The 25,148-nt window shown below is 34.8% G+C and overlaps 1 protein-coding gene across 6 annotated transcripts in view; it reads left to right on the forward strand.

The window, feature by feature from the left end:
- The first annotated feature begins 757 nt into the window (after window positions 1-757).
- Window positions 758-25,148, forward strand: part of CREB5 (cAMP responsive element binding protein 5) — a 270,328-nt gene continuing 245,937 nt past the window's right edge. For 5 of the 6 annotated variants that reach the window (XR_004256939.1, XM_032236840.1, XM_032236845.1 and 2 more), the window contains exon 1: window positions 758-914. The gene's annotated coding sequence lies outside the window, so the exon portion shown is untranslated. Of the gene's footprint in view, window positions 915-13,542; window positions 13,566-25,148 lie in introns of those variants that run through there. The other variant, XM_032236842.1, reaches the window with a different exon arrangement.

A 25,148-nucleotide genomic window follows, 5' to 3' on the forward strand; every position in this document is an offset into this window, starting at 1 on the left:
AACAAAACTGTTTGCAGTCCTTGAAAGTTAGTAACATAATTAAGTGGCCAAAACCATACCCAGACTAAAGGACCATACACTGTACTAGAACATTTGAAAAATGTATCACTTTATTCTATATTATTATTTTTATCCTCACCTCCATTATTAGTTCAGAAGTTAACATTACTTTGAAAAATGTATCACTTTATTCTATATTATTATTTTTATCCTCACCTCCATTATTAGCTCAGAAGTTAACATTACTTAATGGTTAATTTCTGAAAAGAAAATAATGTACACAACACTGCTTATCTTTATGTGATATGCAGCATCCTGAGAAATGCACTTTCTACCTGGACAGAGATCCCTCTTTTAGGCTTTAGACCTTAGCTGGAGACTTTATTGGACCGAAATAAAACCTGAACCGATCACGGTCAAATAACAAAAGGAAGAGCTTTTTTGCTGCCTTTAAGATTGGGACGCTGGCCTCCCATCCTAAGACTGACTCAAATACTAAGGACGGTGGGGGTGGGATTCAGTCTCCAGCAGCTTCTTTCTCCCAAACTCAGCAAGTAGATTTTTCCCAGGCTGATTCACAGAACGAATAGCAGCGTCCTGTCATCCTCGGTGCAGAAAGTCTTGCTTACGCCGCTCTGATTTTACAGTCAATACTCCTCCGCCTCCCTGCATTGTGGCTGGCTAGAACGGAGTGGGCGGGGGCGGGGTCCGCCTGGAACACGCCCCTCCCGTCTCCGCCTCTCTCTTGATTCTCTCGAGCGGGGACCGCAATGATTTAGAAGTTCAGGAATCCCACGTGACGTCACGAAGGGTGATGTAATGCTTCTCTAAATAGAACGTATTGTAACCTTCTCTCAGTCCAACGTGGTTCCTTCACTCAGACTGCTGGTCCCTTTCCTTCTTACACTTGTTGGGTAAGTCCCTTACAAATATTGAAATGTTTCGGGGGGGGGGGGTTTCCTTCGTTTTTCCTATCAACTTTATATTGCATTTGAAAACTCGCTTTTCCGTAGAGTCTCTTAAAAGTTCTGGCTTGCAGAGGATGTTTGTTTTCCTTTAACCCAGAACGTGTGTGCAATCAACCTACAGACAGGAGAGCAAAAGAAAAAAGGAAAAAAAAACCCTGAAGTGAAGCGGGCGAGTAAGCGAGAGAAAGTGCGATCCCGACAAAATAGTCACATTGTTGTAAACGGTACTTGCTATATGTTTAGTTTGGCGGCTGAGTTCGATATTTGCTTGACTGTGTACAAATTAATGATTGATAGTGATTTACTTTCACTTGGGGAATGAAGCGGTCTTATCTCAGGCAGATGATCCGGCCCGTCAGCGCATGACACTAGCTGGAAAGTGAGTGACTCGCTCCGAGAAGATGCGGAACGGTGCAGATTTGTGTCCAGTCCGTCTGCCCGATGTAGTAGCCCTGATCATTTGTTATTAATCGGAATGGAGCGGGGAGTAAAATGTTTAGGACGTGCATATTTAAAATGATGCGTAGGCATTCAGATATTTAGACGCTGAAACAGCAATTACAGACAGAATCTTTGGCGGTATCTTTTCCTGTAACTGCCAACACAGAAATTAGTGTGCAAAAGTTTGAAAACTTAACCAGAAGGATAGCGGAGAATATCTCCCTTCGCGCGTGTCTTCCGTTGTCACTGAGTTACAATTCTTCTCTTCCCTCAAATTTGCCGGGGACTTCTGAACTTAAAGAAGCCGTATCCAGAATCTCCAGTGGCGTAACTACGATCGACCACTGCTTGAGCCCTGGATGCGAGCTCTGTATACCTTCTTCAGGCACATTGTCTCCACAAGCATCTGATCTCACGGTCCCTTTCACTTAGGAAAGGAGTTTCCAGAATGGCCCAAATCAGCCTCCGACCAGCTCGAAATGTCTCACTTCCGAGACTTGAGCGAGTTTTGTCTGCCTTACCCGCTTTTTCTCAGGGACCGTAAATGTATCATCAGGTTAACAATAACAACCTGGGTGACCGGAGTCCTATCGTCAGAGAACTGCCGAGACAGATACAAATCAGGCATACACTCCCCCCGCCTCTCTTTCCTCCTGCTTCGTAACACTCTTCTTTTTGGGTGGAATGACAGCACTGAAACCCCCCCGCCCCGTCCCTGTGTCTTGCGACTGCCTTTTCTAGCTGCGTCCTTTCTAGTACTTCTCGGCAGCGCGAAAACTTTTAAACGTCGTTTCGCTAGTTCAAGCAAAGAAGACTCGGAGGGAAGAAGTTTCAACAAGAGTTGTTGGACTAAAAAAAAAAAAGAATGAAAAAGCCCATTGCTTCTCCACTCCGTAGCGACGCCATTCCATCTCCAGTCCTCACATGGTCCTCTCCTGTTGTTGTTTTTTTTAAAGTAATATCACCAAGGATTCGTGGTATGTATATATTTGGTTGATAGGTGGCTGCATCGCTATGTTGCACCCCCCCCTCCCTTATGTCGCCCCCGCCCTGTCTGACATTATCTTTGGGAGTCAGAGTTGGCTCCTGGACCATTACGTCATTCTGCAGGCCAGTAAGAGTGTGTTAAGAGGTTCGGATATTGGGGCAGTTTTTGGGAGGGATAGGCTAGAAATGCAGAAGTCCTGCCACCTAGCTTGAGATGAACGGCGTGACCCCTTCTTTCCAAGATTCTTTGCATTCTCAGCAGACATCTCTCTCTCCCCTCACTCCCGCCCCCTCTTCAAGTTTTGCTCTGGGAAAGAGAAGATTCTATACCTGCCTAACTAAACTCGCCACTAGCATTCTTGAAACTCAGCCGCTCGGGGCGACCGTCTTGGACAGGATGGAAGATCGAAAGGAGATGCATGTCTCCGGTCGCCCGGCGCTCTAAGGAGGGTGATAAGTGAGTAACTTGCGCGTCTCTTTAAATTTTCCCAACTAAAGCTTGTAAATGATAATCTCCATTACTTGGAAAAATAACGTTTCTTTTTTAGGGGTTTTAACAATGGTTCATCACGGATCATTATAGCACTGAAGTGGAATCCTACACACCGTTCATAAAGGACTTGAGAGAGAGATACAATTAGAGATTACACTGGAATTCCCTCTTTCAAAAATAAACTCTCAAGGAGAAAAAAAAATCTATACAGATTCATATATTTTCTTGACTGAATATGTTAATGAAAATTTTGTACATCTGGTATATTTTATTACAGATACTGGTATACAAATCTCTATAGTACAGTGCATTGCAGTGTAGTGTAGTATAATGGTATATAGAAGTAGTAGAGCTTATGAATAGTATAGCCTTTAGTAGTAGTATAGTATATTATAGTGTAAAGTGCAGTATAAAGTATAGTGTGTAGTGTAGTATTAGTATTAGTAATATTAATAGTAATAGTATAGTATAGTAAACAAATATTATTTATTAAAAGTGAAAGGTTAGCCAAGTTATAACAGACTTTGCTAAAATTGGGAAAGTGGGAAAGAGAATGGAACTTGCTTAATTTTGAAAGCTCTCTTTGGAATTTGTTACTTTTATGCCCAGGATTCAATTTTCATGAAGAATATAAAACAGCTAATATTGGGTGAGTAAGGAGAGGAGGTATGAACTGAATTCCTTCTTTGGGTCTTTTTTATCCCTGTGCAGGTCGCAAAGCTCCAGAGAAAAGTGTGATTAATGATCAGTGATAAGTGATTAGTGGTTTTATTCAAACTGTTACCTCTGACCAGAAGCACACATCAGAGGATTAAGAGGCTCTTTTAGATAAATGCTCATTAGTGGAAGGGGAAAATCAAAGATAATAGCCAAGCATAAAGAGACAACTTTCTAGGAAAATCATTCCTGTCTTCAGAATAATAAGCTCAGTTCAGAAAAAAGCACTTTAATTTAAAAGTTGCTTTTATCTTGTAAATCCAAGTTGGATGTATAAATCCACTGGGCTATTATAACCTAGATTTTCCCATATCCATGGGACATAATCCTAATTGTGATATTTCTTTCTTCATTTGGAGAAACAATTGAGATCTTGAAAGCAACAAAAATATTCCCAGGTTCAAGGTATCTGCTTCAAATAGAGGAGGAACTTACTGTTAGTTAATTTGATAATACAATACATTTCTGGGAGGGTTTACTTCTGAATGAATGAATCTAACATGCAGCTGTTTGCTAGCATGTTATATCATTCACTGCTTATAACAAAGTATTTCTCCTTGGGCCAGGCTCTTTTTGTCAGCCCAGCCCACCTCACAGGATTGTTGTTCTGGAGAAAATAGGAGGAGTAAGGAGTATTTTGTGCCTTTGTTGCCTTGAGTTATGGTATTTACAAAAATAATAAAGTCAGGATAATAAATAAACATAATTATTGTTTTACACTTCTTAAAATAATATTTTCCACATGAATTAAATGCTCCTGGAAAAGTAAACCTCACCCCTTAAAGAAATACTGTAGAGGAGGTAAATCAGGTGAGTAACAATATATGAGTAACATAATATAACAGCTACTTTCAACTGAAGAGTGTAGATAATATAGATTCTCCAGTTCACGTTTGCTATTTGGATATAAATTTTAAAAATGGTCAGTGTGGGGCTGGTGTATGTGGTGGGAGAGGAACAGGGGAGGAAAATAAAATGTAGAAATGTATCTCAATAATGAGTCAGTCCATCACCTACTGCTGTCTAGGCTGTTCACATTTTTTATACTAACTAGTGTTTGTCACTATACTTCTTAAGTCTTTATTTGGATTGAAACAGTAGAATTTAAAGAATACATTTGATTGCATTAGGCAAAAAGGAGGAAAATTGTCTCTTATTTCTAACTTTGCTAGAAATACTTAGACTGAACCTCTAATAAAATTGTATAACTATATGCTTCCAATAATAAATACAATATTAAAAACCATTTAAAATATTAATGAAGCCGAGCTACTGTTGCCTGTTAGGTAAATTAATCTGTAAAGCAGTGGAATTATGGAAAGATAGTAAAAAATCTGAGTAGTAAACTCAAATCAAAACCAAACTTTTATAACTGAAAAACACACAAACACGCAGAGACACATTTGTGTGTGTCATATACATATGTACATATACACATTTATATATATCATATATATGTATATATTATTTACACACAACATATATTAAATCTTTTTGTAACATTTTATATATCTATCTATATATATAATTCAAAAACGTATTTAATGACAAAACATCTTTTTAAAAATCTAGAATCGCCACCTTTTCATTATTTCTCGTATCCTTTTGAGCCTTATTCATATCTTTATTCATATCTTTCAAGATAAATGTTCATAACTCCATACTTTAAAAAATTCCTATATTTCATTATCACATAAAAATATCCAGGGAGCAAAAACGAATTGATATTCCCAGATGCTTGTCAAGAATAGTCCTATATAAACCTGTTGAATTGGTCCAAAATCAGAACACTTTGGAAAAGTTCACTACTAAAGTCCCAAATGTGGTTGAGCAAACACAAGCTCTTTGTCATCTTCATTCCCGGACAAGTCAGAAATTTGCCTATGCATTTATTTGAAGCCATGAAAGATGTATGTCATCATCACATATAATGAAAGGTGTGTGATCTCCACAGAAATGTGTTATGCCCTGGAATTTTAAAACTGCTTCTGATATATCTTTTCATTAGGGTAGTAGTACATTATTTATGTTTTTATACCACCATAGTGCATTCTTCCAAGACCACAGCAGATTATATGTTCTTTCCTATTACCAAGTCCTTAAGTAAATTCTCAATAGGAACAAAGTGATTGAACATCTGCAACATTCAGTTTAAAATAGATAAGATTAAATTAACCCCCTTTCACAGTAAAATAACTTTAAATCATATCGAATTTTTGTTGTCTATCATTATGATGCTTCCTAAATAAATCATCATAAACTTAACAATTTGTGAATATTCTGATTTTTTTAAACAAAGTAAGTTGGGAATGGTGATGGCTTGATCTCTGCTTTTAATCATTAACCACAAAAAATTATTGATGAAATGTATAACTTAAGATTTGTGATTGTGGTTACATGCATTGTAAAAAAAAAAAAAAGCTACTTAGTGTTTGTACTATCTTCTGATGGAAATTCAAATTAGACCCAAGCTGAATTTTACAATTGTAAAGATCAATCAATATTCTTAGTCTTTTACCAAAACCCAAACTCATTATAAGTTCAGCAGGTTGACATTGTTTTTTTTTAATTTCTTGTTTTCAGAAGTAAATTAGATTTAATAATCCTAGTTAGGTTTTAATAAAAATGATAAGTTATTGATCATCTATTATTAATATTGTTTAGTTCATTAATGTCTAGTTTTAGAAGTCCGACCACTGAATCTTTTTTCTGGTAAATGTGTTTTTATTTTCCATTTTCATTTTTGTACAATTTTGTCACATATATACTGTGCACAACCGGGGCCATATAACATTAAACAATAAACACAGCCATTCCTCTTGTCAATAATACCCCCCAAAATAGAAACCCAATGTACCTCTTCGACCCTCCATACACCCTTTCTTTCGCCCCCCTCCAACTTTCCATCTTCCCTCCATCATTCCCCTCTACCCTACTTCCCCTCCCCCTCTACCACTCCTCTCTCCCGATACACTCCCTCCCTTCCTTCTCCGACCACTGAATCTTAAGGTATAACATGTATGTTTTCCATATACTCAAGGAAGAATTATAGTTTAAGGTTGTGCTTCTATATAGTGTTAAGTTATTTAAATTCCAATAAAGTCAATACGGCAACATGTAGAATTATATCTTGAGTATTTCAGATGCAAAATATAACCAGGTCTAAAGCTTCACAACTACATTTCATAGAGAATGTAGTATGTGTCTACTTTGCTGCTTCAGGAGCTACTTAGGACAATTTGGCAACAATATTAAATGAATGAAATAACCAACATTTTTCCCACTAGTAGTCATTTATTTCCATTTTTAAAGGCTTTAATCATTATGTTGACTCGGTTTTATGAGATGCAAAAGTAAGAGTGATAATTTATATGACCAGTATCTGTATGGCACTATGTAACTATTTCTTTGTGTTAAATGATGAATTGGATGCTAAGCAAACATCATTCTCAACATTTACATTGTATTAAGGCAATGTTGCCTTGCTTAGAAGCAGATTCAGCTGATCAAAATGTAATTTTTTAAAACTATTTAGAGTTGCTAAGTATGTTGTAGGTGCAATCAGACTTATGTTGATTTGAACAAAACTTTAGTTAATTCAATTTAGAATTAGATACTAATAAATGTATTATTTTATTTATATAACTAGTTTTCTGGAATAAATAAACTAAGATACGTTTTATTCTAATATGAATATTGACTGTTAAAAAATGCAAGTACTTCAAATATTCTCAAATAAATCCCACTGATTTGTAGCTGCAGTATGCTTTATAATATATTTCTGAATATTAATTATCATATAATTGTTCATTATTGACTCTTAATTACTTAACATTGGCAAATAATGTTGATACACTCATTTTGTAGTTCTTTAGTTTATTAATTAGTTATTAATAAACTAGGTAATGGAAACTAATTAGTTATTAGTTTCCATTACTTATGGCTACTCATATCACTAAAATGTACTTATTCTATGCATAATCCATACTTTTTAATAAATATAAAGATTAGAATAATAGAAACTGTATAGTTTATTTGACAGCTAAGCAGCTATTCTTATAATATCTTTAAGATCACTGTAAGCTACCTAGAAACTTTATAATAATAGACCCGATGTCTTCAGTCCATTTCTTAGAGTACAGTATATCTTATTAATATTAACTATGGAACAACCAAACATTAAAACATACAAATCATGTTTATTTTTATATTTATTTGATTGTAATGCAACCTAACTCTAGCATGTAAAATATAATGAACTATTCAACCAATAACTAATTTATGGCCATCAATAATTTTCACTTTATTCCCTTCTCCCATGACAGTTAGTCAACTTTGTGGTAGTTTTTCCACACTAAGAACATTCCTGAAAAATTAAATGACAATGCCCATCAATATCAGAGGCAATGTACAGTACTTGAATAGTTCTCCAGTTTTGAATGGAATTACACTATCTCAGATAGATCCAGTGTACAATTTGGGGGTTCTCCTGACTAGCGACTCCCACTCAATGAGCAAGTGGCAGTCACGGCTAAGAGACCCTTTGCACAACTTAGTGTTGTGCATCAGCTGTGCCCTTTCCTGGCTCAGGAGTCCTGTGTTCAGTCAGTCAAACTCTGCTTATTTCATGCCTGGACCACTGCAATATGTTCTATATCAGGCCCTTCTTGAAGACAATCCAAAACCTTCAGCTGGTACAGAATACAGATGTTCTTGGGGCCCCTAGGTGGCCTATGTTACAACATTGTACTGCAAGCTGCATTGGCTGTCAGCTTGCTTGTGCATCCAATTCAAGGTTCTGATTATCAACTTTAAAAGCCTTCTAGGCATGAGTCCAGGCTATCTGAGAAAGCAGTTCACCCCAATGGGATTAGTCTCAGGCTGGCAGAAGGGGCGTGCTGAATTCCCCCAATTTCAGCTGGTAGGATCTGGAAGAAGAATCTTTTCTGCTGTAATGCCTGCCATCTTGAACATCTTGGCCCCCAAGGTCAAATACACTTCATCTTTTTGACTTTCTGAAAAGACTTCCATAAATGGCTATGCCAACAGCCTGAGGTCCCATAGGGGTGTGGCATATTGGAGCTAATGTAGTACCCACCTCCTCCCTGTGTGCACTTTGTTCTCTCCTTCTCCATCCTTCTCAGTTTTATTTTAATTAAATTTAAAGTTCTTATCTTTTATTTAAATGTTTTATACTGCGTTTTATTCAAGGTCTGTAAACTGCATAGAGTCTATTTTAGCTAAGTTGATGGCATACAATTTTGATAAATAGATAAATAAATAAGTTTGGTCTAGTGACCTAGGTATCAGGAGACTGTGAGTTCTAGTCCAATTTTAGCCATGAAAAATTGACTGGATAATTCTGGTCCGATTACTCTCTCTTAGCTCCACCCATCTCACAAGGTTGTTGTAGGAAAAATAGAAAAAGAAGAAGGAGTACTAGGTATATTCATTGCTTTGACTTATTTATAAAGAATAATAAAGGTAGGATGAAAATAAAGCAAAAACAATACATAATAATTTACCTGAAATCTTCATAGGAGAAAGAAGAAAGCCATATTCACATACAGAAAGGCTGCAATATTTTCTTTAAATATATATATTTGTAAATTATATAGAAGGATTTAATTTTCTTCAAATCCCAAATATCTGGTAAAATGATGGAAAATTCTTATGCTGAGAAATATTTTTTAATGGTTGCCTGGTGGGAATTCCCAGGGCTCCATGTGGTCCATGAAAGACTTGAGTGAGCCCTCCAGAGTTCTCCAACAGTTAATCAGATTGTATGTTTTAATCAGGGATGTGGTGGCTCAATGGCTAAGATGTTGAGCTTGTCGATCAGAAAAGTTGGCAGTTCGAATCCCTAGCACCATGTGACAGAGTAAGCTTCCATTACTTGTCCCAGTGTCTGCCAACCTAGCAGTTTGAAAGCATGTAAAAATGCAAGTAGAAAAATAGGAAACACCTTTGGTGGGAAGATAACAGTGTTCCGTGTGCCTCTGGCATTTAGTCATGCCAGCCACATGAGAATGGAGATGTCTTCAGACAGCACTGGCTCTTTGGCATTGAAACAGAGATGAGCACTGCTCCCTACTGTCAGGAACGACTAGCACATATGTGCGAGGGTAACCTTTACCTTTACCTTACTATGTTTTAAAATGATACAAAGAGAAAAGGAATAAACAGATGATTTGAGAATAATCATATGTCAACTATTTCAGATTTGATTAAAAATTTATCATTTGGGAGTGCAACACAACACAACTTTCTCTTTTTCTGCCTCTGCAAAGTACCTGCATAATGTGAGAAAATAATAGCTCAATCAGATGCTGCATTTGTTCACTGGACATTCTGAACCACATTTTCCAAATGCAATCCAAAGCATTGCACAGCTACCCTTATTTGTATTCAAATACATTAAGTAGAAATTAAATCATATCAAGTTTAGTTTTTATCATTATTTCACCCAATACTTTTTGGAATGGGTTCTGAAAGTTAAAATATAACCAGAAATCATTTTGCATCTTTACTCCAATAAGTTCATTCTTCCAAGGAAAATTACAAAAATACACATAATTCCATGTATGAATGAGATTGGTGAACAAGATAAAAAGGCCCTGGAGAGGCACCACCAATCAAAATAGGCAATAGATAGACAAATGAAACAATTGCTGATTTCACATAAGACATTATTGAATGCTCATATATTTAACCATAGAAGGATAGCCTCAGGACTCTGAATCGGGTATGAAAAGAGCTAATAAAGTTTCTTGTAAATTGTAAATGTTCCTGTAGCCTGTCACACTGAACAGTCGGACAGCTGCATTTTAAACCAGCTGTTATATCTGAGAGCTCTTCAAGGACAGCCACACTGTCTTTGTATGACTCCCTTCTTTAATTAAAAGTTGCATTCCAGATGGAGTTAGTGAAGTTTTGGTCTGTCAGTGGAACTCTAGCAAAATGTTGGGTTGATGGGCTTGTCTAAAACAAGGCTTCTATGTCTATTACATGTGTTTTAAGATGATGTATTATTATAAACAAAATTCTCTCAGACATTTTGATCTGTGGATTATTTAAGCTTTCAAATTAAAATATTTAAGGCTTAGTGTGCTTTCCTGAGCTTATTACTTGTAACACTTTAATTGTCATTTCCCTCTTGGAGCTCTGAAATTAGAACCAGTTGATCCTCCAAAGCAATTTAACTAAATATTTAGAAAATTACTAGTATTTATTTAATGTTCATATAACGTATTATTTCCAGTTATTATTATCAGCTCTGATTGTGTCATTATTCTGCCTTCAGACTATAGCCAGAAGAGTGTTTGGTATATGCTGTTATCTAATCACATTTAACTTTCTCAGATACCTACCAGGTTTTAGAATTAGAATTACCCAAGTTAAAAAGCTGAACTGACATTTAATTTTAAGGCAGTATCAAAAATATTAATGTTTTTACCCTTGATATTCTCTAAGGCTTGAAATAGAAGTGTTGACTGTTATATCCATTATGACCTACTTAGATCTGCACATTGAGTGAGCTGACCATCGGGTCCTTGCCTGGTCATTTTTAAGTTGTTGCTGTGGAAGACTATACAATGGAATGTAGTTTTCTTTTGCTCTTGTTATTTTTGAGAAGAGCAAATGGAAATCCCCATTTGTGGTAAATATCACTGCAGAAATACATGAATTTCATTTTGAATTTGGTTATTTGGACATTTACTGAATAGTGATATAGTGAATATTTATCAGGAACATACTGGTTGTGGATTTGTTGCAGTTGAAATGCAGATATATCCATAGCATTCTGATAGCTTTAATATTCAGTGTAGCCACTGAAGTCCTGTTCAATTTTAGTTGTGAAATTATAGACTAGCAACACAAAATTTTCCTCTTCTGAAGTTCCATAATATTAAAATGGCTTGATTCTTTCATTGAATATTCAGCCTGGTGGGCCACTTGCTTGGATTTTTTTTACTGGAATTATTTATTTATTTTCAAAGGGTTAGGAAATTCTATAATAAAGGCCAGCTTTAAGAAAATTTCTTAGTTATATTATTTTCTTTTGTTTCATGCTGTTACATTTTCCTTCTGCTTTGTAGACATTTGCAAATCATTGGAAATTGAATGGATAGAATTAGGAATATAAGTAGGAATAATTATACCTAGAGAAATTGTTTAAATAGGAATAAAAATCCCAATAGCTAATTACAGGAGAGAGGGACTGTGCATAGTATAAGGTGATCAGACATCCTGCTTTTGGCGGGACAGTCACGATTTTTCAAAATTTGTCCCGTGTCCCACGGCGTGTTCAAAAAGTCCCGATTTAAAAAGGACACTGTTAAAAAAAAAGTTTTTGTTTCTCTGAAGTGTCGTTCCCTATGTGGCCTTTAGAGGGCAGTGGTTTCCCTCCTCCACTCAGCTCGCTCGCAGCGCCCGACGAGGGGCGAGGCTCCCTCCCCTCCTGCTCTTCCAAACACGATCATATCTCCCTTCCTTTCGATCTGGTTGCTTTTCTCTGGTGTCCTTTTGGCGAGGGAGGGCGGGGGGGGGGAGAGAGAAGATCTGTCATTTTCCTTCCTTTAAAAAAAAGGGGGAAAACTCAGGATTTATTGCAAATAAAGAAATCCACCCCAAATGGATCGGGAGGCGGGATGGGGGGGAGTGGGAATTAGGGGAAAGGGGGATTTTCCTCCCATGCCTTGGATTTCATTTATTTATTTTTTAAAAAGTTGCTTTTCTTGTATTTTCTTTGCTTGTTTGTTTGGTTGAGGGGAGGATGAGTGGGGAGAAAAAAAGAGAGAGAGATCTGGGAGCTTGAATTGGTGCAGCTGGAATTGGGGCTGCGGGATGGGGAGGGCAGTGTCTGTGTGTATAATTTGGAAGAGGTGGGGGGGATGGAGGAGATTTCCTTCTCTCCGCTGCTCTTCTCTCATCTCCTTCTGTCGGATGGGGTTGGGAGTGGGTGGGTGGGGGCATACGATCCCCTCTTATTTTTTTAATCTATCCCTTTCCTACCTTGTGATCTCCGATCCCCTGCCTCCCTCCCCCACGCCCCCTTCCCAGGTTCCCCCATTTCTCCTAAGATCTCGTAATTGCTGTAACCGAGCACTTAAGAGCTGCAAATAAAAGACCCTGTTAGCAATTCCCCTTTTGTTGCTGGTAAAAATCGTACACACACACACATACACACACACACACACACACACACACACACATTTTGACTGCTCTTTTTGTGCATTCAGTGTGAAGTGAGCAGGAATGAAGGCTGGACACACACACACACACACACACACACACACACACACACACAGATTAATAACCTCCGTTTTGCAGCCCCAGACTCTTAAAAACTCAACCATCTTTCCCCCTTTTCATCCATCCATCCCTCTTCATTCTTTACATTTCTCTACACATTTCTCTATTTATCATATTAAATCTATCTCTTTTTAAAAATTATTCTGCTGGTCTTCCTGGGCAGCCTTGATGCCCCCCCTCTGCCCCCAAAAAGAGGCAAGTTAGAAATTTAAATTTTCATCCAGCATGACTAAGCTGTGCTTTAGCCAATTTTCTCGTCTTGAGCTTCTGTGGGCAAGAGCAGTCTACTTGCCAGCATCAGGAGTCCTGGGAAAGGAGCAATAGGGGGATTTACAAACTATATTCGTGTAGACTTTCTAAAGAGATTTAGTGATGATGGCATAATAAGATGTGACATGGCTTGTATGATGCCATATAATGAACTTGGCTGCATTGAGTCATTTAAAAAAACACTTACTTTTTTTAAAGGGGGCATTCTATTTAGGAACTGTCTCCCTGCTTCCCCTCTGCAGATTCTGCTTTAAAGCAGTGGTCCCCAACCTGTGGTCCGTGGTGGACCACTGGTGGTCTGTGAGAAAATTTTGGTGGTCCACAGATATTAACATCTACATCATTCTGGATTGACTTGGAGTGTCTGCCTGCTGGTAAGTGAGCCGGGTTTTTTTCTTTTCTTGTTTAATGTATTTTAAAATAATATTTTATTTATTGTGCATAGGTTTTTTTAAAATAGTTTTATTCTGTGTGGATTCTTTTTTTAAATTGTATTAGACTACATTTTAAATAGTCAGGAGTCATTGACACTGAATTTGCACTTTTAATAATTAGGAAGCACATATTGAGTTTCTTTGAAAAAAAATCCAATAATTTAAAAATCCAATAATTTGTTTCCTAGTATAATTTGATTGCTTATTAGCAACCTATGACTATCACTAAGTGTTGTAGCTTATGATTCTTGATGAATGTATTCTATTTTATTTTTCTTTATGTACACTGAGAGCATATTCACCAAAGACAAATTCCTTGTGTGTCCAATCACACTTGGCTAATAAACCTATTCTATTCTATTCTATTCTATTCTATTCTATTCTATTCTATTCTATTCTATTCTACTATACTATACTATACTATACTATATTCATTTCTATTTTAATTCTAATAAGGAGTTTAGCTTCTCTCTCTTGAAAATGTAAGCTAGCATAAGGCATTATAATGCAAGCTAGCCTTAGCTTTCAAACAGTTCAATTAGTGACCAAAGTTACAATGGCATTGAAAAAAGTGACTGATGACCATTTTTCACACTTAGCGACCTTTTCAACTTAGTGACCGTTGCAGCATCCTCATGGTCATGTGATCAAAATTTTGATGTTTGGCAACAGATTCATATTTATGATGGTTTCAGTGTCCTGGGGTCATGTAATCGCCTTGTGTGATCTTTTGACAAAGTCAAATGGGGAAACCAGATTCACTTGTGTTACTAACTTATCAGCTGCAGTTATTCATTTAAGAATTGTGGCAAGAAAGGTGGTATAATGGGTTTAGTGACCAAAGTTACAATGGCATTGAAAAAAGTGACTGATGACCATTTTTCACACTTAGTGACCATTTTCATACTTAGCGACCATTGCAGCATCCTCATGGTCACGTGATCAAAATTTTGATGTTTGGCAACAGTTACAATTTATATTTGTAAATTGTAGTTATGTTGAAAAAAAAATATTACAATACTATTTTTGCGTTGTATGAAAATCTTTATTGCTCCATATAAAATTTTTAATCAAGCTCCCCCCCCCTCCAGTCAAAGGTGTCCCTCTTTACCAATCTGAAAATCTGGTCACCTTAGCATAGTGGCCACTTTGGTTTAAGATTTTTACTTTAAGATGCTTATCATGGTTTAGGTACAAAAATACAGTATGGGGATTGGGATCTGTTTTTCCCGAATTTTCAGGGCCTTGCCAGATTCCATTGCTGAAACTTGGAGGGAAATTGCTAATAAAAGCAGACCCATTTTACATAGCATTTTTATTTTTATTTTTATTTTTATTTAAAATAAAAAGCTAACTTACAACCCAACTCAAATCCTCAGAAATTCCCAGCCTATGGATCTGTCCACTGTGGCTCTCAAACATCAGTCACCACATATGGTGGCTTACCAGTTTTTTATTAGAAGAGAGTTCAGGTTTCATTTACAGAAATTTCCTGCATTTACTGTTTCTTCATTTGAATATTCCTTAATACTGATATTAGGTAAGAACTACTTTCTAGAAGGTTAATATTGCTGGCGTGAAATATTTAAAATTATGTGAAAAATAATGAACTTATTTTATTTATTGCATGATCAAATGGCAAATGTTCTTAGGAATAGCTTCTTAATGACATGTGTGATTGTGCTTTCAAGCCCTGTATTTATTCACAATATTTTATTATATTTTGTGTATCTGTACATGAAACTAGCCATATGAGCTAAATGATAATTATATTTAGACTATAGACTTTAGACTATGCTGGTTTTAATGGGAAAACCAGGAATCTATTTAATGGTACCCATATGGTACCCATAATATTTGTTTAAATACATACTGCAATTACTGTTTAAGTTGTTTTGTTTTACACTGAACTTTTTCCATTAAGAGAAATAAGTCTATCTGATCTAAAGCATTTTTTTTCAATTGTTCATGATATAAAAACCTAGAAACTAGAATTTGAATTAGACTGGTATTCATACAGACACCAAGGAATTTATTTGTTCTAAGTTAGGGTCTTTAACTATTTGCCCCTTCTTCTAGTCCTTGATAACTGTGATAATATCTATGATGTGTATTTTTCATTTTTAAAAAAGCTTATTTTCATTCCAATAGAAATTCTTCTGCAAGTAAAATCTAATAGAAGAATTTAAAATTTCTACTTCTTAGTAGAGACTAGTCTAATTCTATAAGTGATTTCCTTTTAAATAGCTATTCACATAATTGCATAAACATATGAATGGTATCTTATTTAATTTGTCCCTAATTTCTATGCACTTTGAATTCTGACCTAGGAATGATTGCAGAAATAGCTGATTTCATAAAAAATGCCTGGTTAAGGGGCACAATGGTTTTTAAGTTCACTTTAGCTTTTACTAAGGGCATCAGAACTTGCTTGATAAACAGAACAAATAAAAAATGTCACTGGATGTTGTTCAGATTTGCTTAATGATTAAACAGATTTTTTTATTTGCTATAGTTATGATACACTGTTTCCAGAGAAGTTCCTTCAACTTATTTTAGTTTCCTTCCATTACCAAATAAATGTATATTTCTCAAGTTCTTTTAATCAACGTCACAATTTAATTCTGTTTAGCCAGGTGCATTTTGTTCCTTGTATTTTATTATAAATACTATAGAATTTGAGTTAGTTCTTATTAGTCATATTAGTTGTATTAATTATTGAAATTTTGTTTGTTTTTATCCCTATAAGGTGCTTTGAGAATTTTTATCCTAGGATAGAAACTTTTACGAATTTCTAGAAAATGTTTCTTTTCCCTCCTTTGACATGAGAGCTCATAATTTGGTCATGATTAATCATCAAGTTTAGGGCCAGCAGATACTTGAATCCATCTTAAATAGATGTTGTAACCACTAAGCCATGCTGCCCTTCCTTCCAGTGAGAAATAATTATTTTGGCAGTTTTAAAATGTAAGTCACATATTTTAAAAGTAAGCATAACTGCTTATACTTACTTAAATTATCCTAGCTGAAATTCTATTGAAATGCATGTTGTTGGAAGCCCGTGATAATCTTTCAGATAAATAGGAAAAATAGGACTGATTTTTAGGGCTGCAAATATCTGAAATAAAATATTTTGATAAGGTAACATTATATATTGAACAAAAATGTAATGAAATATGTGTAAAACATTTTGTTTTCATTCTGAGAAAGTTAATTTATTATTTTACAACAGTGAAAAAAATATTATGGGAATCATCTGGTATATTTATAAAATAGAAAACTTTATCTACTGAATGTGGAACCTATCTACTTGGCTAGGGCAATGTTATGGCTAAATAGGTATTATAATCGGACATGTTTAAAGATAGTCCTTGAGCTTAGTTCTGAACATATTTTAATTTTTTTTTCCTGAAGTGACATTGCATTCTATCAAGAGAAACAAAAAACTCATGTATAAACTGTACAAAATCCATAATTAAAGTTTGTTTGATCTACGGTAATAGTATTGTTATTGTTGAGTATTTATGAGCTGTTCTTGTAACTTTTTAATTTTAAAATGGTCAGTTTATTACAATGTATTTCTTTCTAATTGTAGAATTTTTAAAAATTCAGGCAAAACAATTACAGAATTTTCTGTCCTTTTTGTGGCTGTACTGGGTTCATAAAAATGTGCTGATTTTAAACTTCTCGGGAATGTCTTGAAGCATTCTCAAACTGCTGCCCAGCAGATAAGCATGAAGTCACAGAGGCATTTAAGGTTATGCATTTTATGTCTCTGTAGAATTGATTGGAAGGAAGCTTACCAGGCTACAATAATCACTAGACAATTATTAAAAACAAACTATTATTCCATTGTCAAAAAATTGTAAATGGCATTATTTACATCTGCATCAATATAAGTACATTGTTTTGTGTTCTCTTTGCTAACTCTGAGACTGACTAAACCATTATTCTCTGCACATTGCCCTGCTGAGATCATCCATGACAATAGTGTGAAAACAAACGTGTTTTAGCACGATAAAGTCACTATATAATTTTAAAAGTGGTGTTCGCTGGGACAAAACTTACTGTTAATTTCAGCTTCAGTCACACTAGAGGAGAAAATTCTCCCGCAATGAAAGATGTCTGATGTGTAGAAATGAAGAGAAATCACTGTGCTCACTGCTGAGCATCAAATTATCGAGCCTGCTCAGTGTCATGGTTTCACACCAATAATGAATGGAAACTGAAAAAAGTGGAGAAGGTTTTTTTTTTACTGCCTCCTTCCCTCAAAGCTTACTAGGAAATTAACTCAATTTCTTATACAGTTGTGTGTATTCAGGTTTTTTTTTTTAAAAATTGTTATTAAAGGATCAAAAGTTCTTTACGTAGAAAAGTGCAAAATTAGGAACTATTTCAGATTTTGGTGTCTTAAAGGGGACATCTTAATTTTTTTTATTAAATACACTCATGTTGTGTTGTATAAAAAGTATTTCTGTGTTTAGTAGAATTTTCTTCAAAGTAAGGGAAGATGGAATTGAAGTCTAAACCACTTTTTAGTTATTTTTTAAAAATGTGTACTATTTAGGAATAATTTTAATCAATGCTTTAGAAATATTGTAAAGTAAAATCTTACACTGTATGCCAGTTCCACTGAAAACAATAGAAAATGTATCTAAGTAAACATGATTTGTTATAATAGTAGCAGTATTTACTTTATGAAGCCTAATACTTTAGAAAAAGAATAGAAATACTTTTCATTCTCTTTTATATCCATTGGGTATTAGCAAAAGACTTCTACTTGCAATAACTTTGTTTATCTTCCACCTTTTTCACAAAAAGCCATTTCAAAGAAAGCCATCTACCTATCAGAAAAATAAGATTTATATTTCTCCTGTGGAAAACATCATTCAGTTGAAATAGTCAATACATGACTTACATTCCTTTTATATAGCTGCCTTAAGTGCTCTGGGGTCTAGAACATAGCTATTCAGAATTTTTTTTACCAAATTAGCAAATTGGATACAAAGTCCAAATCACGATCACTTCTTGTACATTGTGATTCCTTATTTAGTTGAAAAGGGCAGATTAAAAACAAAATGGAAAGAGAAGGTACACATATTCTTTATAGGTTTACCATGTTTGAAAGCAATCAATACAACACAGCCATAACAGCTTTAAAACTGGGCTATAAATCAGAAACGTATTTTAGGAAAAATATAAAAGCCCCTTTCCCCTGTGCTTCACTCTTAATCTAAATTGTTCTTCTCTAATATATATCTTGGGTTTTAAAAAAAGTTGGTAGATGTTATCTGATTTCCCAGTTTAGTTGGGATCCATCCAAGTGAACTTAATGACACTTGTTTGCAAATAAGGATGATTGGAATTATACTCTGAAACACATGAAACAAATGAAAATGAGAATCCATGCTCTTTTAAATTCATTAAATCTTATTAGTAGTGATTGCAGTCCAATAATCACTTTTGGTTTATAGATAGAGAAGATTGATAGAAAAGCCAAGGTGAGGAAGAGTGGGTTGAATCTTGACACATATCATCCCTTGATTCTAGTGTGAATAAACAATAATAAACAAACATTCAAAGACTGCTTTGCAACATTGCATTCTGTTCAATACCTCTTTTCAAAACATCACATAGTTGTGTCTTGGAGAAGGCTTGAGCACATTCATGGGAAAGTATTCTTTTCTACAAGTTCAAGAAACATGTCTTTGCAATGATAGAAATCCCAGACTTTTCCCATCATGTTTCTTATACCATGATTTTTGGGTACTCATAATTTATTCTTACATATTTCATTTTATATCCATAAACTAATTATAAAATCAAGAATTTCAGTCTTATTTCTGTTGTAGAGGCATTGAATATGACATTAGTAAGAGTTAAATGACTTCCTGCTAAACATACTATCATTATATGAAGTATAAAACATCTGGCTACTGAGACAAAATTCTAGATCTCTGCTACAAGCCAGCAAGAAATGTTTACAGTTTATAACACATCCACTTAATATCAGCAAAACTGTGCTTGCAGCAAACTGTACGTGACTTTGAGAAGCTATGAATGGAGCTTTCTTCTTTTTATTTCCTTTAAGAATCAGATCAGCTGTGCTTTGTGGACACACACCTTTTAATAAAGTACAGAAAACACTTTCTTCTGGTTTTCAGTAATTTTTCTTGACAGGTTTCTTTTCAAACTTGTATTTGTTTCATGGAAGAGAGCAAACAGTACCAAATTAAGATATACTTTCTATATCAGGATGTACAGTATTTTTAATTTAAATTTAATGGTTAGACATTAAAATTGAGACTACAGTTATGAGTACCATTAAAATATTTTTCTAGTATTTCTTTATTTATTTTTATTTATTTATTTAGTTCAGCAAGCATGTATTAGATACAGTATGCTACTCAATAAAAATTTTATGATTCAAACAAACTAAATTAATACATTTACTATAATACTTGAACCCCATTCATGGTTTCATATCATATCCCCATTAACACCAGTTTTCTCCAGTAAGAATGTGCAAGAGCTCAGCCCTATGAGGTTGTCCAGTAAACAGGCTTCATAAGAAAGCTAGAATCATTCAAATAGACTTTATTATCAGCATCTTTCAAAACTGATTATATTCTCATCTTTTAAAGCCATACTGGATGGGTGGGCACAACCACAGTCTCATCTGAAGGCTTTCTCCTTTCCTGGGGCTCAAGGCATGTTTTCCTCTTTGTTTTGGAACCATTTTTGAATAGCCATTTGTTTAGTGACCATTCAAAGTTACAACACTGAAAAAAGTGATTTAAAATAATTCCTCCCATGATTGTTGCAACATTCTCATGGTCATGTGATCAACATTTGGATTCTTTGCATCAGCAAGTATTTACAGTGGTCACAGCCTCCCAAAGTCACATGATCACCATTTGCAATCTTCCTACCTAGCTTCCAACAAGCAAAGTCAATGGGGTAAGCCATATTTGTTTTATTACTGTGCAATTCACTTAACAATTGCTGTTACTCACTTAACAATTGTGGGGAAAAGAGTTGTAAAATCAGGTACAACTTGCTTAACAACCACCTTGCTTAGCAATCATAATTCTGGTCCCAGGTGTAGTCATAAGTCGAGGACCACCTGTAGTCCCTCAATACTATTTCTATGACTCTAAAATGGACACCTACTGACTATAATATAAAAAAGTTAAGATAATGGTCATGCTAATGTGATTGAAGCTCTGCCTGATTTTTATGGGATAGCTCTGGTGTGACCTCCATCTTGACTTTTTTTTAAAAAACTTTATCTTATGGACACTCAAGATGAAACATTTTAACTACAAGTAGTCATTGACATTCACCATTCATTTGAAGTAACAACGGCATGAAAAAGGTAACTTACAACTTCCCACTTACAGCATCCCCATCATCATGTGATCAAAATTCAGACACTTGGCAATTGGTTCATATTTATGACAGCTGAAGTATCCTGGGATCGTGTGATTATCTTTTGCAACCTTCTGACAAGCAAAGTCAATGTGAAAGCTAGATTCACTTAACAACTATATTGCTAATTTAACTGGCAAGAAATGTTGTAAAATAGGGCAAAACTCACTTAACTACTGGCTTGCTAAGTAATAGAAATAAGTTATGGTCATAAATTGAGGAATTCCTGTAGATGTGTTTGAAACAGTGATTTAAAAAGTACTATGTAGCAATAGCAATTGCACTTAGACTTATAAACAACTTTACAGTCCTTAACAGCCCGCTGTAAGTGGTTTTCAGAGTCAGCCTATTGCCCTCAACAATTTGAGTCCTCATTTTACCCATCTCAGAAGGATGGAAGGCTGAGTCAACTTTGAGCCGGCTGACATTTGAACTGCCAAATTGCAGTAAGCCGGCAGTCAGCAGAAGTAGCCTGCTGTACTCATTTTAACCACTGTGCCACCGATGTTGCACTTTAGAGACTTTTCCCACAAAAAGAAATTGGAGAATGTAATTAGGATGGCATTAAGGTTATGTTACTGTTCCACATCTCAATGATGTCTTATATTCTATTCTGTCTTCCAGTTTTACCTGAATAATGTCTGAAATTAATTTTCTGGAAGCTTCAGGCAAAGTTTGCCATAATTTCAAGTTAATGTATTTCCTTTTTCAGTACTAAGAAACTGTTTGTACTCAGTCATTAGTTAAGTTACAATGCAATAAGGAATCCCAATGTGATTGAAAAGTTATATCCAATTTCCTTTTCCAACTTCCATTTGCAGTTAGTTACCAATTGGAAAAACTGAAATAATAAAACTGCAAAATCTGAATAAACTGTGAAAATTAATAGAAAGGAACAAATAGCAGACAATATCTTGGTTTACAAATTAGATTTTTCAGAACTCCAAATTTAAGAAGACAATAATGAAGGAAACATTAAATTTCATTGTACATTAAAAATGCCTATAAGTAGAGTAAATCAGAACAATGTTATTAACATTAGTGTTAAAGTAAAAAAAAATACTTTTTAGACAAAATACTGCATGATGCTATAGTCTGTATTAAGTATTATACATTAAGGACTTTCTAGCAGGCAAGGACTGCACTGATTTGAGATAAGTGTCACCATTGCCACTGAAATGCCTTGAGAAGAAGCTAATTATCAAGTCAGATCCTGCTTCAGACAAATTCTAGGTGACAATTACCTAGCATTTGGAATAGCCTAGAAGTTACGAGTAGTCGTCAACTTATGACCACAATTCAGCCAAAGGTTTCTGTTGCTAAGCAAGACAGTTGTTAAGTGAGTTTGCACCATTTTACGACCTTTCTGTTGTTAAGTGAATCACTACTGCTGTTAAGTCAGTAACTTGGTTGTTAAGTGAATCAGATTTCCCCATTGATTTTGCTTGTCTGAAAGTCACAAAACGTGATTGCAGGATCCTGGGACACAACAACCATCATAAATATAAGTCAATTGTCAAGCATCTGAATTTTATTCACCTAACCGTAGGGATGCTGCAATGATCGTATGAAAAACAGTCATAAGTCACTTTTTTTCAATGCCATTGTAACTTTGAATGGTCACTAAACAAACTGTTGTAAGTCAAGGATTATCTGCAATCATTGTTGGCAATTCTCACCTTTCTCTTTCCCTTGAATCTTTGCTTCTTCCAACCTAAGGCTTGTATTGGATGCAATGTGAAGGGGGCATTTCTATTTCTGCTAAACAGCATCCTTTTTGTCAAGTTCTTTGTTTTTTAAAGAAGTATAATATATAGTATAGAAAATAGTGTTAACTATACATTCTTAAAACATATGTAGCAACCTTGGATTTTTATATACCAACTTTTCTTTTTATATGCCAACTTTTCTTTTTATATGCCAACTTTTATAAAGTATAGTTGATCCAGGCTGTTTGTTAGGCTGGTACATCAGCTCATGGAAAATAAGGAGGAAGTTAATTTGACCTGTTCCTTAGGAATAGAACATTGGCAATATTTATTTTCTCCAAAGCAGGTCAAATGCCAAATTCACTTGTCCCCAATCCCAATTTCCTTTGTAAGAGATGATTCAGCATACTCAGAGCGAGGCTTTTTATTAGTATGTAGGCTATTTCTCAGAAAATAAGATTCCCTGATCAGAGAAAAAGTACACATATTGAGATGTTACCAATTAGGTTTAGATAACCTGGTCACAATGACATTTTTCATTATCAGTGTGTTACTCATTTACGAAAATGAGATTGCATTTTTGCCCAAAACTGGCCCTTTATAAGTCCGGAGCTTTGATTCCTGACAAAGGTTTGAGACTCACCAAGGCCTGAGACTGACTTCTTGAGGTAAGCTTATAATATATATTATAAATAAAAAATTGTTAACAGAATTATAAATGTAAGATATAAGGCAAAAGTATAGTATTTCTTAAATGTAAGATTTTCATTTCATAAATGCCTATCTGCAAGTGAAACTAACCCAATTCCATAAACTTCCAACAATTATTTTTCATAACAGTTTTCCCCCCTAATCTACAACTCACTTTTTACTGGATTGAGATGCTTTACTGCATCTCTTTGTGGGGCGAACATCAGCTCAAACATCAGCTTTTAAACCAATATCAGTTTTTTTATGTTTTAAATGCTTATTATTCTAGTTTCTAGGATAATTAAATTGTTTTTGGAATTATTGGCTAGTTCCAATAGTTATTTGCTGAATTTCACAGATTGTACTTTTGCTTGAAGACCTTGTGTGCATTATTTTAGATCATGCCTTCTTGATCTTAGAGAATAATGAGAAGTTGGATGAGATGACTTAGCCTATGAGTCCAACTTCCTTCAATACAGGATTCAGATCAAAGCATCTATAACAAATGCTTATCCAGAATTTGCTGAAATATATCTAAATAGGTCAGCCATTCCCCTTGTGAACAGCTTCTTACAGTTTTCAACAAGGATTTCATTTCTTTCAACTTAAAAATGATCATTTCATAGTTTTTACGTGGGGAAAAGAAAAGATTCTTACCTTGTCCTTTCTTAGTAATTTTTCCTGAAGGCATTATACTTACTCCCCAATTCCTTCAATATTTTCCCACAAGGCAAATATAATTCAAATTAATTGATATTGTATTGTAACAATCTAGTAAATATGCAGTCTTTTGAAGAAAGGGATAATATCTTCTGTCTGTCAATCTGTCTATATGTCTGTCTGTCTGTCTGTCTCTTTCTCTCTCTCTCTGTCTCATCTGATATTTCATCCAATTTTTCAAACAAATGAGTAGAACATTAATAAATTTCTTTAGTTCAACAAAGCACCCTCTCTGCACTGTTCTCCCAAATGGGAAGATTTTTCCTGCTGCAGGTAACCTCTAATTATTGAAAAATATGATGAATTTAGAGATGCCTTGTTCTTACAGCTGTAACCAGGTCAGCTATGATTGCTAAATTCAAAGTTTAAAGTTAGGCTTCAGCTTATTTTATGACATTGCAATCTTACACATAATGGAGACCCTGTAAAAGACAAAAAAAATATTCTTTTTAAAGATGCTGATTTTTGTAAAAATAGTTTCAAAGACACCAATTATTTCATTGTATCCTTGTATTTCTGTCCAGTTCCCTAATTTCACAAGTTTACAAAGTGACTTGTATGGATGCTATGTCATTTTTGGCCCCAGAAATTTATTTTCTTCATTCTGCTGTTTTGACAATTGGTACATGTACACGACAAAGATAAAGATTTAGATGGGGAATATTGTAGAAATTAAAAGAGCTAGGAATATTTTTACAAAACCCACTTTAAAAAAAAGGTATCTGAGTTGCTCATACAATAAATATGATTTTGTTTTGATTTTCAGGAATGTTCTCTGGCTCTAATTTTTATATCAGGAGATGGGCAAATATAGTGCTGATATGTGTATCTATTAGCTACATATGTATATAATACTAATCCATCATTCTAATACTAATTGGAATTGACATTGTTTTGGTTTAAAATAAAGCTCATTTGGTAATTGAGGAATTGTAGTTGGCTTGTTCATCTATTTACTATAGTTTGTTTTAAA

The sequence above is a fragment of the Thamnophis elegans genome, chromosome Z, assembly GCF_009769535.1.
Source record: "Thamnophis elegans isolate rThaEle1 chromosome Z, rThaEle1.pri, whole genome shotgun sequence".
NCBI lineage: Eukaryota > Metazoa > Chordata > Lepidosauria > Squamata > Colubridae > Thamnophis > Thamnophis elegans.